Below are 13,351 nucleotides of genomic sequence, written 5' to 3'. Positions count from 1 at the left end.
GGCTGAGATTGCGGGAGTGGTTGAAATATTAATGAGACATGACGCGCTGTCGGGAGGGTCGGTCGAGGCAGGGGCGACGGACTATGGATAAGCTAGTCTTGCGCGATACGGAGAATGAGGCCTCACACAAGACGGAGAGCGGAGCCTCGCGCGATACGGAGAATGCACCCCCTGCCGAGGCCTTCCATGGAGAGCCTCGCGCGAGGCGGAGATTGTGTTCCCTGCCGAGGCCTCCCATGGAGAGCCTCATGTGGGGCGGAGATTGCGTCAGGACGCTGAGACCTCCCGTGCGAGGCTCGAGGTGAGGCGGAGGGCTCGATGGGCCTGGTCGTGGCGGGTGAGGGGCCCATGGCTTACCTTCTAGCTTTGTTTTCGATGGGACTTAAGCGACCCCTTTGATTGTTCGCTCGGGGTACCCCGTTCTAAGGTACCCGACACAACCCTTGGAGCAAACCTACATGGTTTAAAATTGTTTAGGAGCATGGCACATAGCTTGTTTTACAATTAATTATCTAATATGTGCCATAGTCCAAATTGTAGATAATCTCTCTCAAATATCATCTTTCAAGTGGTATTTTGATACTTAAATCAATGTGCACAAATTTTACAAGTATTCAACACTTGTGTGCACAAATTTAGGGGGAGCTTAATCTACAACTTGGATGCTTTGAGACTAACACTTGTTCAAATGGTATCAATTTTTTTAAAAACCTACACATGTGTAGTAGTCTCATTGTAAGGAAATTGGAGTCCTCGGAGTTAAGCATCATTCTTCAATTGGCATTGTCATGTTGATTTCATTTCATATTTATATGCTTTCTCCATGCATTATATAGATTAAACTCTCTTGTACAATAAATTGCTAATTATGCATATGCTTTGCTTTTTATCATATGTATGCATACATTTAGGGGGAGCTTAGTCTATATAATGTGAGAGTCAAATTTTGTGATCCATTTCATTCTATACATAAAGGATCATGAAATTTGACCCTTCCTTGTGCTACTAATATCTTCCTTTTCGGTGTTTGATGCCAAAGGGGGAGAATTTGAAGGACCAAAGGCAAGCATCAAGTTGATGTGTACAAGTGGTAATGGTCCAAGAAAGGGAGGAAAGTGGATTATGGATTAAACTAAGTAATGGTAAAATTTGTAGGAATCCATAATGACACATAGGGATTTTTGTAAGGGCAAGATGGTCTTCGATTGGTATCTAAGTAGGATTTTCTAGCATCATATAACCTTGCCCTTTGCATTGCATTCTAGCAAGTAGGTAGTTTTTAAATTTCAAAATCTCTATCATTTGCTTGCTTTGGTCGTGTTGTCATCAATCACCAAAAAGGGGGAGATTGTAAGGAAAATGGACCCTAAGCCCATTTACTTTGGATTTTGGTGTTTGATGACCAACACAACCAAATTGGACTAATGAATTTGCAAGTGTTTGTTTTGTAGTCCAACAGGGTGCAAGACGTGACTTGGACGAAGGCGACGTGATGATCCAATGATCAACACCTTAAGCAAGACCTTAGGAGCACAAGAAAAGACCCAAGATATCAAGCAAAGTCCAAGCATGAAGATAGGAACCAAGCCGTACGCAAGATCGTGAAGAAACGAGCTTGCAGAGGCGACCGGACGCTGGACCGGTGGCTCGGCAGACAGGCGACCGAACACGAGGACCGGACGCTGGCGGCAACCGATCGGACATAGGAACGTAGCATCCGATCGAGTACAGAAAGGTTCTAGAGCAGCATATCTGTGACCGAACGCGTCCGGTGGCAGGCGACTGGATGCTAGCCAGCGTCTGATTAGTGTTTTGCTGGCTCAATGGTCGGGACAACTGGACACGTCTGGTCAGGACGATTCAGCGTCCGGTCAGTAGCAGTTTCGCGGGAATTCGACCCCAATGGCTACTTTCTTAGTGGGGCTTATAAATACAACCCCCAACCGGCCATTTGAGTGGGGTGGAGCTAAGGAAACATACCAAGAGTGTTGATACACCATTTGAGTGATCTCTACATGCATAGTGCTTAGTGTTTTATTAGGTGATTAGCATAAGTGCTTTACGAAGTGCTTAGGTTGATTAGACCACCGCTTATGCGCTTGCTCTAGGTGTTTGCCTAGTGTTTAGTGAGGTTTGCATACCTCTTGCCACCCATGCTTGCGAGCACAAGTGTTGTACATCAGAGGGGCTTGAAGTCTTGTGAGATCACACCAACCGCGTTTGTGGTGTGGCCGCCACCGTATACCTGAGGGAACAAGGCCCGTGGCGTTTTAGCCGGAAGCTTGATAGTGAAGACAGTGGGGAGCATCTAGGAGAGGCTTGCCGAGAGGCACATCGAAGACCCACTTGCGCGTGGGGAAGGCCCGAGGCTATCCACGGAGTTACCCGACAGGGAGCTTGGCCCTTGCGAGGGATTCCTTATGAGAGGCTCCAACAAGGACTAGGGGAAGCTTGCGCGCTTCTTGATACCTCGGTAAAAATACCAGAGTCGTCGACAGGAGTTTGCATATCTCTACCTTGCTCTTTAGCTTCTGCATTTACATTGATTACTTTACTACATTTGCGGTAGAGATAGCAACACACTAGCAAAACCGTAGTTGCACATCTTGATAGATTATCTTTTGCATAGGTTTTGCTAGAGGTAGAAAAAGAGGCCATAGTTTAGAGTTAGAGTTTTTAAGTTGCCTAATTCACCCCCCTCTCAGGCGTCACGGTCCCCTTTAGGGAGCAATTGTGACAAAAATGGGGTCGTTGTAGGATCTCTGGTTGGCTTAGAGGGGGGTGAATAGGCCCCTCAAAACAAACACTAACTTTTTTGGAATTCACCCTACGACATTGCCGCTCTAGAGGGCGGCACTGTCGGACTACAGCACTACTGGATGAAAGGTCCTAGTTTGGTTTTGATTAATTGATGAAACCCTAAGTGCTAACCTAGTTTATCAAGATGATCATGAGATAGGTAGCACTACTCCAAGTGATGAAGCAATGATGAAGATCATGACATTGGTGATGATCAAATGCTTGGACTTGGAAAGAAGAAAGAGAAAAACAAAAAGCTCAAGGCAAAGGTATAAACCATAGGAGCTATTTTGTTTTGGTGATCAAGACACTTAGAGAGTGTGATCACATTTAGGATTGATAGCTGTACTATTAAGAGGGGTGAAACTCATATTGGAATGCGGTTATCAAAGTGCCACTAGATGTTATAACTCATTGCATATGCATTTAGGATCTAGTGGAGTGCTAACACCCTTGAAAATATTTGTGAAAATATGCTAACACATGTGCACAAGGTGATACACTTGGTGGTTGGCACACATGAGCAAGGGTGAAGAAGTTTGAAGTGAAATGGAGTTGGTCGCAAAGATGCTGGCGTCGATCAACTGACCAGACGCTGGATCACCCAGCGACCAGACGCTGAAGGGCTACGTCCGGTCGAGTTGTCGGATGGCACAGTGACTAGGGTTAAGCACCGGACGCTGGTCTGTGTCCAGTCAAGCATGACTGGACGCGTCCGGTCGACAAAAGACGGTTTTGGGAGCTTACTAGAAACGACCGGACACTAGGGTCAGAGCGTCCGGTCACTTGTGCCAGAGCGTCTGGTCAGTTAATAGCCGTTGAGATCTGGTGGCTCAGGTTTAACTCAGAATGACACGTGGCTTACATCGGGCGACCGGACGCTAGATCCAGCGTCTGGTCAACTGGACCAGAGCATCTGGTCAACCCGATCAGTACCCAGTGAAGGGGTACAACGACTCTATTTCATGGGGGCTTCTATTTAAGCCCCATGGACGGTTCTAGCTCACACTCTTGCACATTTTCATTGACATAGCAACCTTGTGAGCTTAGCCAAAGCCCTCCCACTCATCTCCATCATTGATCCATCTCTTTTCTTCAATGTTGCTCCCTCTTTGTCCATATCCATGTCCAACCTCTACTTCTTTGAGCTTTTATATCTTATCTCTCCCCCTTGTATAATCTCAATCTCAAAGTTTTCATATCTTTGTACAATCTCTCCCCCTTTGTCATTAATTTCCATAAAAGGTGAGCTTCTCATTGATGCAAAGGTATATGTTTGAGGTAGATGGTTGAGGCTTGAATCTTGCATTTTTAAGTGATCATCAAATGAAGAATGCATCCCTCACCTACAAGAGCTCAAGTATATCAAATGGATGACCCATGCTATCACATAGGGGGAGGGGTCCCACAAATTGATCTCAAGATCAAAAATCTTATGTGTGGTATCTCAAGAAGCCCTACACAAGATACAAGCGGTACAAGTTACAAGTGGTATCTACAAGTAGTGTCATTCCAACAATCAAGTGATGTCCATAAAAAATGCAAGATTCAAGCCTAAACCATCTACCCCAGACGTATACCTTTGCATCAATGAGAAGCTCACCTTTTATGGAAATTGATGACAAAGGGGGAGAGATTGTACAAAGATATGAAAACTTTGAGATTGAGATTATACAAGGGGGAGAGATAAGATATAAAAGCTCAAAGAAGTAGAGGTTGGACATGGATATAGACAAAGAGGGAGCAACATTGAAGAAAAGAGATAGATCAAAATTTCTTAGACAAGAGAAGCACACAAGTAGGGGGAGCAAGCTCATGAACTTTGATTGATTGTATTTGATATGTGCATATTCATGTGCTTGCTTGCATTGCATAAGCTTTCAAATTTAATATGCATGCTTGTGTGGTGTATGCTAGTTGTAAAACTTGAATGATGATTTGATAACTAGCATGCATAGGATGATAGCTAGACACTTGGTATGCTTTTCAAGTAATGCTAGTACCTTGCTTTTAATGTTGATCTCACAAGGTATCTAGTGTTTTTATTTCCAAGTGATATCTAGCTAACCATGGTGCTAAGGATGAACTTAAAGGTGCAACTCCGATTGGTACACGCTTCAAAGGTTTATTCTATACACCTTAGCATCATTTTGTAGTAATTACTCTCCCACAATTTTAATCTATGCATATGTGCGACCTTCAAATCAAACACTCTAGCACATATGTAGGGGGAGCTAATACTACCATTTTGGGTTTGTGGTACTTATCCAAAATCATTTTCACATGGTAAAATTGCTTGGGCAAGCAACATGAATCCAAAAGAGTTTAATTTCCATATCTTTGTAGAGTTCTCATCAATTACCAAAAAGGGAGAGATTGAAAGGTCCTTGTGTGGTTTTGGTAATTGAGTGACAACCTAGGTGGACTAATTGTGTTTATGTGAGATACACAGGTGATTAGTCCACAGGTACATATGTGTGAGCAACATATGCCATGAAGGTGAAAATAGCTTGGAGATGTTGCAAAGCTCACACATGTGATGATGAAGGAGCTTATTGCACATGAGACATGACATTGAGTCATGTGATCAAGGTGGAGAAGATCAAGACATGACTTGGTTTGATGGACCGGTTGCAAGCGTGAAGGGCAAGTCGGAGGCTTTGGAGCAATGGACCGCGTGGCGGTGAAGCTTGAGCAAGACTTGGCGTCGATGGACGAAGGCAACGGTGAAAAGCAAGTGAAGTCAAGATCGATGAACAAATATGATCACGTGATGATATGAAGTGGATCATATCATTGTTGATCATGTTGGTGCATGTGTTGCATTGACATTGGAGGAGATGGAATGGAATGCGCAAGGCAAAGGTATAACCTAGAGCATTTCATTTCACCAGTCATAGGTGTGTAGAGAAGTTGATGACCGGGTTTAGGATAGATGGTCGTACTATCAAGAGGGGCAAACTTGTTTGCATATCGGTCATCTAGTGCCACTCGAGTGATCTAACTTTGCATTGTTGCTAGGATTGAGTGGCGTGGTAAGTTGAGTGGCTAATCCTTTAGAAAATGATTGTGAAAATGATAACACATATACACATGATGGTGTACACTTGGTGGTGTTGGCACATTTATAAAGGAGATGAAGTTGGAGTTGATGTGGATCAACTCAGCGTTGGAACGGAGGTGAGAAGGGTTTGAAACTCCACCGACAGAGTGTCCACCCATAGAGTGTGGACAGTGCGACGGTGCCACCAATGCCCTATACAGAAAAGAAAGGGTCCCACAGTGTAGACCGGACTCTGGTCACGCTGTGACCAGACACTGGGTTGCAGCATCCGGTCAGTGGTGGTAGGTAGCATGCAGCGTCGGTCAATCGACCGGATGCTGGCTCTGGAAGTGACCGGATGCTGGCTGTGTGCGTCCGGTCAGGGCTGACGTATGGTGATGCAGGCAGAGCAGAAGCTAGAGAGTGATCGGACGCTGGTGGTACGTCCGATCGCGATCGATCGGACGCGTCCGGTCATGAAATATCGTTTCTAGAACCTTACTAGAAACGATCGGACACTGGAGGCTCATCGTCCGGTCAGTTGAAGCTGCTGCATCCGGTCGTCAGATGACCGTTGAGATCGGATGAACAACGTTTGAAGGAGGGGACACGTGGCGAGTATCGCGTGACCAGACGCTGAGGTCCAGCGTCTGGTCGATTGGACCGGAGCATCCGGTCGTCCCGACTTTTGCCCAGTGATGGGGTAACGGCTCTATTTGTACGTGGGGTTATAAATAGAGGCCATGGTCAGCCTTGGGCCACAAGCTGAGCAAACTAGAGCCTTGGTGGCTTGTGTGGTAGTGCTTGGGAGCCTTCCATCTCACATATACTTGATAGTGATCATCCGATTATGTGAGAGAGCGATTCTAGTGCGATTGCACCATGAGGTTGCATCAAGTGGCACTAGGTGATCAAGTTGTAAGATGGTGGTGCTTGTTACTCTTGGAGGTTGCCACCTCCTAGATGGCTTGGTGGTGGTCTCCGTCGAAGCCTGCAAGAAGCTTGTACGGTGCTCCAGAGAAGAGCTTTGTGAGGGGTATTGTGCTCGCCCCGTGGGAGCCGCGAAGAGCAACTCTAGTTGAGCGTGTCATTGAGCTACCCTCACTTTCGGGGTAGGTTCTTGCGGTGCCCGACGTGCGGGCTTGGTGGGTGATGCCAATTAGCCGCCGAACCACCAAGTGAGCGGTCGACACAACGGGGACGTAGCGTGTTGGCAAACACGTGAACCTCAGAACAAAAATCACCGTGTCAACATTGTTCTTCCTGTTGGTTTGCATCCTTGTTACACAAGCTTGTAATTACTTTTATATACATTGTGCTTGTGTAGTTGCTCTTATAATTAGTTAGCTTGTGTAGCTTACTAGTTACCTTCTTACTTGTGTAGCATAGAAGTAGCTCCCTTGCGTGGCTAATTTGGTCTGTGTAACCTTGTTAGTCACTTTGCTTAGTTTGTGTAGCTAAGCATTTGCGCTTTTTAATTTAGCATTGGTTACCTTGTTATTGAGCATTGCTAATGAGCATTAGGTGGCTTTGTGATTTTGCTTACTAGCATGTGTAGAAGCTCCCTTGTTGCTTAAAGTACTAGTGGCATAGGTTTATGTGACCTTGCTCCTAGAATTAGTTAGGTGAGCTCTAGCTAGCCCGACACCTTTGTTGCTTAATTAGTATCTTTGGAAGGTGCTAGAGAACATAGATAGATGGATGTAGTCTTGTCTAGACTGATAGTCTTTATTCCGTACTTGTTTCGGTTAGCTGACACAATTAATTTTAGAAAGGACTATTTACCCTCCTCTAGTCCACTTTCTCGATCCTTCAGCAGACTAGAACAGCGGCACTGCCGCACCTGTAGACAACTTCGAGTCACAGTTCAAAATCAGTGAATGGAAACTTAGATTGAAGAAATTTCTCAGCCTACTGCAGGTATGATAGTCATAGATCAAGAGCTAGAAGTTGTAGGAATACCACACACAAGTAGATCGACTAGAAACCCTAGAAATTACCTCAACCAACAATATAAAATGCAAGTAATGTAAATCAAGCACAAGTAACACAATGAATTATCCCGTGATTCGGCTAGCCACCAAGGCTTGCCTACCTCTACATTGTTGAGGGTAGCCAGTAAGGCTTAGGGCTTTCCAACCCTTCCTCGTTCTCAAGTCAAGAGACTTAACTCTTGAGATGAGGGGTGAGTATACTATCTTCAAGAGATGGTTACAAATCTCCCGGGGCTACCACACAAGTTGGTAAGCTCCACGGGCGACACTCTAGCCAGCTAGGAGCCAAGCTCTAAGGGTAACAAACACAACTGCCAGCCAAAACGTGAACCAAATGCTCTTTTGAGTTGAGGAATCAATGGAGCTGCTCTCTAATCAAGTTTTGGACCCTTTTCTCTCAAGGATTGATGAGAAAATTAATAGATTTGCTTGAGGGCTCAAGGTCACTAATGGAAGGAGAGAGAGAGAGAGAGAGAGAGCTCCTTTTCTGTTTTGGATGAGCTGGAATGAGCAAAAGAAAGAAGATTGCCATTGGGGAGGAAGAGGATGGGTATAAATACCCACTCAGCCCCAATGGTCACTTAAGTCATGGCAGTGCCGTGGCTTAAGTGCGGCAGTGCCGCACTATGGCAGTGCCTCTTTTCAAGTGTGGCAGTGCCGCACCTATCAAGACAACAAGGGTAAGAGTGAAGTTTAGGCTGTGAATCTAAGAATGCATGTGTATGTTTGAGCACTTGGTAGCACATGTTAGCTTAAGCATTGTGTCCCCCTTTATAGTATGGCTTTTCCTATACTAAAATTCAAAATATAAAAGAATTTAAATCTTCTTTGAGTTTGAAGCCATCAACATTTGTAATTGAGGGCTCCTTCGTTTAGTGTAGCATCATCGAATATAAATTTCCTGCTTGTAATCTCAATAAATCTCATTAGTTTTCTAATTGTGTGGTCATTATCACAAAAAGCCACAATTAGGGCTTGATTGCACTTTCAATCTCCCTCTTTTTAGTGATTGATGACAACCCAATTAGAGCTTACAAAAGATATGACATAAATACTGAGATTTTTGAGCCATGGGTATAGAGCCTCCCCTTAAATGTGTGAATAGAGAATTGAATTCTAACATTGGCATAAGAAGCCAAGATTCACATTTTAGTGAAAGTGATGGGCCCCCCTACATCCATGCTCCTGTGGGGTGCTGCATACTGTGTCAGGTATGTAAAATGTGATGCGAATGACAGTTTATGCATAACATGTTTTGCTGTTATAGCTGGGTGCGGCACTGCCGCACTTGCTGTAACAGCACAGATCAGAACAGACACCACACATATGATACATATAAAGATATACATTCTAGCACAATTGTATCACAAGCGACAACATAGATTAATATATGTCCATATCCTATACATATAAAGTACTTAGGTAGCATTATTACATAAATAGAGTTTTGAATCATCTCTCAAACTCTCAACCTAACGAAGTATACTCTAAATAGATAAGAACATGAAGCTCCAGCTGCAGCAACCTCCTCTCTACGGCGATAAAAAAGTTGTTGACCCCTCTAATTTTCTCCCCCTTTGACATAAAGCACCAAAAAGAGAAGAAAAAAAGAAAGACCAACACTCACTCATCTTCTTGGATGGTGTCCCAATCGACATCATCTGCACCAGCAGCTCCACTAGCACCTGCAACATCCTCTTCTCCATCATCATCATCATCATCATCATCAGAGGAGGAAGAAGACACCACCGCCCTCCCTTGGCGATGAGTGGTCAAAGTGTGGCACTCACGTCTAGTGCTCCTCCTCATGGACTGCAGGTGGACCTCAAACTTGTGGATCAAGCTCTGGCTGCTCCTGCTCCTCCTCCTCCTCCTCATCCTCTGAATCTATCTTAGAAAGGCTAGGGAGGTCATTAAACCTCGGCGGTGACTAAACTGGAGAAAGAGGTGGCAGCCCTGCATGCTCTCTAGCCTCCCTATTGGCTTCACAGTTCTCCAACTGGTCCTGATATGCGGTCCTCGCTGCATAGGTGCATGTGGTGAAAATAGCCTTGATCCACTTCCCAGACGTCTCCATATTCTTTTCCTTGCGAGGCCTAGAGCGGGACGACTCAGGCACGTCCACAACTAATGGAGAGCGTCTCACTGCCCTGCTAGCACCTGCTCCTCGGGTCTTCTCAATCTTATAGATGGTGTGAAGACCATCTTTCTCAAATATGTAGCCAGTGACCCTCTCAATCATAAACATAAGATAGGGGGCATAGGGTATCCCCTTTCTCCCATCCTCCATCGTGTTCCTCAGCTCACACCATATGAAGCGAGGGACATTAAACCTGTCACCTCCAGGAGCAAATCTAGAAAGCACATTCCTCACATATCCATTAAGATCAAAAGCTGCTCTATCTTTGGGATTGATAGTGTGCCTGATCAAATTGTTCAAAATGTAATAATAGCTCTCCAGGCCACTGACCTTCCCATCTGCACTTCTTCTATCAATCCACATATAGGCAATATCACAGATCTTAGCTCTAGCCTCATCATGAATGTAAGTGAAACCCCGCTCCTCTCCAAAACCAAGGATACAACTGAAAGTCACAAAATCAATTCTATAATGCCATCCCTCAGTCATCTAGTGAATCTCATTAGTGTAGATGCTATAGAAGAAAGTGGAATGAAACTAGGCTAGCACTTCTTCATTCCAATTATATCTGAAGCTCATAATATCAGTGAGTCCAAACAAGTCACAAGCCTTGATCACCTTATTGAACTCAGGCTCATTCTTTCCCTTCATCTCCTCCCAATCAACATAGTGCATCTTGACAACCTTGGATTTTTTGGAGTTGAAGTTCACAAATGCATAGATGTTGGAATGAAACACATTCCAAAACCTGTAGTCAATCCCCAAATCCTTTGGCTGCTCATAGGGATTATTTTCCCGTGCTTCTTCCACCATCTTTAGCTTTTCCACATAATTGAGCACGGGATGCGGACGTGTGTTAACATGACACCTCATAACTACATTCTTAGAATACTCTCTGATGTAGCTCATGTCAAACTCCTCAAGATGAGGTGGAGTATCTAGGAAAGCACCTGGAGGAATGGTGCGGCCAGCCCTCTCTAGGTTCTCCTCACCCTAGATCATCTGATCTCTCCTCCCCCTATCTCTGGCAACATCTCTGCCTGCTGCACTGCTGCTGCCCCCTGTGGTCCTACCACGACCATGATGAGGCATCTGCTTATCCTGAGGCTCGGTCATCTTCCTCTTCCTCCTCTTGTCATTATCACCTCTAGAGGCCATCTATGCAAACAAATATAGGTCCAAATGAGAAACTGTACATAAGGGGTATAGAAGAACACTTGTAAAACACTCTAGATAGATGAGATGATTCAAATCTCAGGTTAGGAAACCACCTTGAACCAATATGGTCAGAGGGTATGGCACTGCCGCACCCTAGGAGCGGCACTGCCGCACCTAGTGCTTCACCTCTCCCACGATTCATTTCTTCTCAACTATTCAGACTATTTCTCAACCATTCTCCTAAACCACTAGACAATCTCAGAATGAGTAGACCTAAACAAATATATAGAGTTGTCTACAATGTAGGTAAAGTAGCTACATGTTTAAGATAGAAATACATCTGGTGCACAAATCCAACCAAAACAGAGTCATCGATGGAACAACATTTGTATTTACATATTCATTCTGTTGAGTGCGGCACTACCGCACCCAACATGCGGCACTGCCGTGAGTACAGATGAGGCTCAACCAATGAATCTTTGTTTTGATTCAATTCATTCATCAAACTAGTTTCTATCCTAATCATGCAGTCACTAGAAACTATCAGTCAACAAAGATAGAGCTCCATGGCATAGATTGAGACGAGGTTAGGGTTTCACCTTGATTTACGCGAATTGAGGAGGAAAGGAAGAGAATGGCTCCACTTCAGCTGCTGCCGGTGATGACGAGGAAGAGCACCAGCAGGCCACAGCAGTGCCGGAGGTGGCGGCGCGGCGCTGGACAGAGCAGCGACGATAGTAGCTGTGTGCATGCGTGCGGGAAAGAAGAGGAGGCGACGGCTACGGTGAATAAGGGAGAAGGGAAGTTACCCTGGGGGCCAGGTGAAATAGAGAGGTAAGACGGGCCCCCACAGTAACTGCTGTTTTCGGGCCGAATTCCAGTTGGAATTCAAAGTGCGGCACTACCGCTCGCCACACACGGCACTGCCGCACTCCCTAGCACAGCAAATTTAGCTACTAACTAAATACCTCTATATATATAGGATATGGATACATATCTCAAGCACACTATGATCAGCAACAAATAATCAATACAAACAATGATCATAATGCACTTGTTTCTTATGATAAACATTTTAAGCACAATATTTAAACTTTTTTGCAATTCATTTCTCCTATCCACGCTAGTTCATCAATCAAGGTGTGCTATAGTTCAAACCACGTTATGAGAATCAAGTATATTTAGCTCACTATGCAAATCACAAAACCTTGACTCATCAAGAGGCTTAGTGAAGATATCGGCTAGTTGCTTTTTGATGCTCCCATGACGAATTTTGATATCCCCTTTGACTTCATGGTCTCTCAAAAAATGATGTCGGATGTCTATGTGCTTAGTTCTTGAGTGGCTTACAGGATTGTTGTCTAACTTTATGCCACTTTCGTTGTCACGCAAGAGTGAGATTTTAGTGAAGTGACATCCAAAATCTTGAAGGGTTTGCCTCATCCAAAGTAGTTGAGCACAACATGCACTGGCTGCAACATACTCGGCCTCGATGATGGAAAGGGCTACACAATTTTGCTTTTTAGAACTCTATGACACTAGGGACCGTCCAAGGAATTGACATGTTCCCGAAGTACTTTTTTGATCTACTTTGCAACCGGCGTAATCAGAATCTAAATATCTAAGTAGATCAAACCTAGAGCCCTTAGGATACCACAAGCCAAGGTTAGGAGTGCGTACTAAATATCTCAAGATTTTTTTATCGGCCACTAAGTGACACTCTTTTGGATTAGCTTGAAATCTAGCACACATGCACAGACTAAGCATAATATTGGGCCTAGATGCGTATAAATAAAGTAGAGAGCCGATCATGGAGAGATATACCTTAGTATCCATGACTTTTCTTTCATCATTGAGATCTAGATGTCCATTGGTTGGCATGAAAGTTTTGATAGGCTTGGCATTCACCATGTCAAACTTCTTGAGCATATCATGAGTGTACTTCGTTTGGCTAATGAAAGTTCCGTCCTTCACTTGCTTGATTTGAAATCCGAGGAAGAACTTTAATTCACCTATCATGGACATCTCAAATCTCTTGGTCATGATCCTACTAAATTCCTCACAAAAAGAATGATTAGTACTACCAAATATTATGTCATCGACATATATTTGACATACAAATATATCTTTGTCGACTTTGTGAGTGAAAACTTTCACAACAAAGAATTGAAACAATACAGCATGGGATGGGATACACAAATTCAGATGCAACTTAAG

Source organism: Miscanthus floridulus, chromosome 3, assembly GCF_019320115.1.
Source record: "Miscanthus floridulus cultivar M001 chromosome 3, ASM1932011v1, whole genome shotgun sequence".
Lineage (NCBI taxonomy): Eukaryota > Viridiplantae > Streptophyta > Magnoliopsida > Poales > Poaceae > Miscanthus > Miscanthus floridulus.
This window is presented reverse-complemented; position numbering follows the sequence as displayed.